General features: G+C 43.3%; 1 long non-coding RNA gene across 1 annotated transcript; it reads right to left on the minus strand.

Moving 5' to 3' along the window:
- Positions 1-2586: 2586 nt before the first annotated feature.
- On the minus strand, positions 2587-4527 carry LOC106578244 (uncharacterized). The gene is made up of 4 exons (XR_001322390.3): positions 4420-4527; positions 3483-3569; positions 3262-3399; positions 2587-3045 (listed from the first exon to the last, which is right to left on the minus strand). It is a non-coding gene; the product is annotated as an uncharacterized LOC106578244 (long non-coding RNA).
- Positions 4528-4883: the final 356 nt, after the last annotated feature.

Here is a 4883-nt window from a genome sequence, read left to right on the forward strand (position 1 = left end):
CAGTATCAAAGGCAGCAGATAGGTCTAGAAGGATGAGAGCAGAGGAGAGAGAGTTAGCTTTAGCAGTGCGGAGAGCCTCCGTGACACAGAGAAGAGCAGTCTCAGTTGAATGCCCAGTCTTGAAACCTGACTGATTAGGATCAAGAAGGTCATTCTGAGAGAGATAGCAGGAGAGCTGGCCAAGGGCGGCACGTTCAAGAGTTTTGGAGAGAAAAGAAAGAAGGGATACTGGTCTGTAGTTGTTGACATCGGAGGGATCGAGTGTAGGTTTTTTCAGAAGGGGTGCAACTCTCGCTCTCTTGAAGACGGAAGGGACGTAGCCAGCGGTCAAGGATGAGTTGATGAGCGAGGTGAGGAAGGGGAGAAGGTCTCCGGAAATGGTCTGGAGAAGAGAGGAGGGGAAAAGGTCAAGTGGGCAGGTTGTTGGGCGGCCGGCCGTCACAAGACGCGAGATTTCATCTGGAGAGAGAGGGGAGAAAGAGGTCAAAGCACAGGGTAGGGCAGTGTGAGCAGGACCAGCGGTGTCGTTTGACTTAGCAAACGAGGATCGGATATCGTCAACCTTCTTTTCAAAATGGTTGACGAAGTCATCCGCAGAGAGGGAGGAGGGGGGGGAGGGGGAGGAGGATTCAGGAGGGAGGAGAAGGTAGCAAAGAGCTTCCTAGGGTTAGAGGCAGATGCTTGGAATTTAGAGTGGTAGAAAGTGGCTTTAGCAGCAGAGACAGAAGAGGAGAATGTAGAGAGGAGGGAGTGAAAGGATGCCAGGTCCGCATGGAGGCGAGTTTTCCTCCATTTCCGCTCGGCTGCCCGGAGCCCTGTTCTGTGAGCTCGTAGTGAGTCGTCGAGCCACGGAGCAGGAGGGGAGGACCGAGCCGGCCTGGAGGATGGGGGACAGAGAAAATCAAAGGATGCAGAAAGGGAGGAGAGGAGGGTTGAGGAGGCAGAATCAGGAGATAGGTTGGAGAAGGTTTGAGCAGAGGGAAGAGATGATAGGATGGAAGAGGAGAGAGTAGCGGGAGAGAGAGCGAAGGTTGGGACGGCGCAATACCATCCGAGTAGGGGCAGAGTGAGAAGTGTTGGATGAGAGCAAGAGGGAAAAGGATACAAGGTAGTGGTCGGAGATTTGGAGGGGAGTTGCAATGAGATTAGTGGAAGAACAGCATCTAGTAAAGATGAGGTCAAGCGTATTGCCTGCCTTGTGAGTAGGGAGGGAAGATGAGAGGGTGAGGTCAAAAGAGGAGAGGAGTGGAAAGAAGGAGGCAGAGAGGAATGAGTCAAAGGTAGACGTGGGGAGGTTAAAGTCACCCAGAACTGTGAGAGGTGAGCCATCCTCAGGAAAGGAACTTATCAAGGCGTCAAGCTCATTGATGAACTCTCCAAGGGAACCTGGAGGGCGATAAATGATAAGGATGTTAAGCTTGAAAGGGCTGGTAACTGTGACAGCATGGAATTCAAATGAGGAGATAGACAGATGGGTCAGGGGAGAAAGAGAGAATGTCCACTTGGGAGAGATGAGGATTCCAGTGCCACCACCCCGCTGGCTCGATGCTCTAGGGGTATGCGAGAACACGTGGGCAGACGAAGAGAGAGCAGTAGGAGTAGCAGTGTTATCTGTGGTAATCCATGTTTCCGTCAGCGCCAGGAAGTCTAGGGACTGGAGGGTAGCATAGGCTGAGATGAACTCAGCCTTGTTGGCTGCAGACCGGCAGTTCCAGAGGCTGCCGGAGACCTGGAACTCCACGTGGGTCGTGCGCGCTGGGACCACCAGGTTAGAGTGGCAGCGGCCACGCAGTGTGAAGCGTTTGTATGGCCTGTGCAGAGGGGAGAGAACAGGGATAGACAGACACATAGTTGACAAGCTACAGAAGTGTTGTTTCTTGTATTATTGTCTCTTTAGAGAACTGTTTCTCTTTGATATCCTTTTTCTTCTGTCCTGATTTTCTCTTTCTTTTCTTCTGTTAACTAGATATTCTTTCTTTACCTAGCAACAGTAACATGTTACTTGAGCAAATGTAAATTTTATAAAATAAAATGATCTGCAAAATAATACATTTACACTTCTTTTGCATTTCAAAACGTACCTAGAGGTTAACAAACAAACCTAACTTTGCTAGAAAGTTAGTTTATGGCATTCTTTGGTGTTTAGGATGTTACTAGGCAACGGTAATTCATAAATTGCATTCCACAGCCAAGATCATCCCTCCATCCATTGCCATTACTATGAAAATGTGTTGAAAATTCTGAGAGTATTTCCTCGTGTATATTAATCGTACTTTACTTTGTCATTGTTTTAGCAACAAACAATAATCAATAGTCAAATTGACAACTGCATGTGCAAGAATATAAACAAAAACACATTTATTATGGTTGTGCACTATATACAAAAGTTGTGTAGTCATACATGCAGGTTTATTAGGCCTTTTTGTAAATTCCATGCATGACTTATTCAATTGGAATTTATCAGGTTGTCAAGCCCTGATCTGTTTCACCTGCCTTTGTGATTGTCTCCACCCACCTCCAGGTGTCACCCGTTTTCCTCATTAGTCCCTGGGTATTTATTCTGATGTTCCCTGTTTGTCTGTTGCCAGTTTGTCTGGTCAAGTCAAGTCAAGTCAACCAGCGTGGTTTTCTGTGCTCCTGCTTTTTCTTATCTCTCTTTTGCTAGTTCTCCCGGTATTGACCCTTGGTTTTGAACCCGCCTGCCTGACCTCGAGCCTGCCTGCCACTCTGCACCTCCTGGACTCTGACCTTGTTATGATCTTTTGCCTGTCCACAACCATTCTCTTGCCTGCCCCTTGGATTATAATAAATATCAGAGACTTGAACCATCTGCCTCCCGTGTCTGCATCTGGGTCTTTCCCTTATACAGATACTGTAAAGCCATCAGTGTTTTTCTTCTTTTATTAGGTATGCACAGACCCCCAAAACTCAAATGGATTGATTACCATTTAATCTCAACCCAGCTGATGTTTCTTCTCTCTTGCCATCTGACAGAGCACAGGGTCCACAGAACATGTGCCCTGCCCAGTCATCAATTAAGCTGCCCTAGAAATACAGAGGGATGACAAAATATATATATATATTTTGCTTACTGGTGACTACTATACGGTATAAGTACACATAAATCATACAGTCAAACCAAGCTATTAAAAATTGACAATGATGTTGTCCAGCAATCTCACTGTGATGATAAAATGTAGTTGTTCAATAATACACAGATGTGTTTTAGGTTTGTTGCACTGTACTAGACAGCTATCTCACCGGGATGTTGTATCTCTCTCTCATTGATGTGCGCATCATCATCATCATAGTTGTTAGCAGCAGGGGGAGACAAGCATTCGCCATACCTCTCAACCATCTGACAGGCTAGGCACATTGAACAGAAGGTACCACACAAACCTGGAAGATACAAGTTATTATGAAATTGTTGACATTAAAGATTTTAAATAAGGGTTATGTTTGTTATTACAGCCTACACTTACAGACTCTCCTGTCAAAGCAACAGTCCAGAATCCTTGGGTTCCACTTTGCCGGAATGTTTGGTTCACTCATTACTGCTCTATCACACACTCCACATCCAGATTTGCAGGAATAATAAGAAATGTATTGGTTACGTTGAAGACAATTGGGACCTGCAGCAATCATTAGAACATTTAACAGGGTCTATAGTGCGACCATTTAACTCACATATATGCCGAAATATTTAGGAGCACCAAATTTAGGAGCACCAATGAGCCTAGAAAAATCAAGGATTCTAGTATTATTACCTCAAATGTTTTTATTTTGCTCCTAAATTTCTTTATGTGCGCCTACATATTTTAAGCCAAGGCGCACACGTGCTCTTTGTAAAAAAAAAAAAAAAGGTAATCGTAGCCCTATTTAAATATTCTATTTATTTTACAAATATTGTCTGTTTGGGGTCATTTTGAACAGGTTAGGGTAGATTACTGAAGTGATACTGTAATCTGAAATACAGGGCATGATTATCCTAGAGCTGCGTTTAATAGGAACTTTACCTATCGTACCAATTAGCAAGAAAGGTGGGTTGTCAGTGTGGAGCTCTCTTGTTATTTTGTTATTATTAGGCCTGGCTATGTTCTCCTCTACTGCCATCTACAGGGAATCTTGCTTACTGCGTTAGGACCGAACTTGTGCAGAGGTCTGAAATGTACTTCCTTCCTCGGAAGGGTTTGTTTGATTGACAATTGGCGAAAAAAAATAAATAACTGGTAGCTAGCTAGTTACAAGCTCAATTCCAGTTGCTAACCAGAGCATCATCACAAGTTGAGCTCTAACGTTAGCCTAGTACGACTACAGCATTATTTCCTAAGGGACCTTTATTTCAACAACCACAAAACTTACAAACAATTACAGTAAGCACTCGACAGGCTTGTACTCAACGATGTGTTTCCGTTTTACCTTCTTTTTTCTCCATTTTAAATCACTCCATTTGACAACCTCATCCAGCGAAGTTGATAGGCAACGACAGTGTCAGTGAATTGTTATTAGACCGGTTGCCAAAATGAAATCTAAACATTAACGTGATTGATTGATTGATTGGCGGGAGACTGGGTGGGAGCTTGAAAAGTATTCTCTGATAGATTTTAGCACATGACATGGCTATTTATTTGTACATAAATGATTAACTCCAATCAATTAAACTGTTTTGTTAGTCAAAGGAAATTATTGAAGTTTTAACGTCACATGCACAAGTACAGTTAAATGCCTTACTTGCACATTCTAACACGTTGAATAATTTGCCAAAAATAGATACAAATATTTGCAATACAATAATGTATTGTATAGATAATCAAGATGTGCCTACAGAAATTAAATGAAAGACAATTAAATAAGAAAGAAATTAAATAAAAATATATTTACTC

Source organism: Salmo salar, chromosome 02 (genome assembly GCF_965601325.2).
Source record: "Salmo salar chromosome 02, fSalSal1, whole genome shotgun sequence".
NCBI lineage: Eukaryota > Metazoa > Chordata > Actinopteri > Salmoniformes > Salmonidae > Salmo > Salmo salar.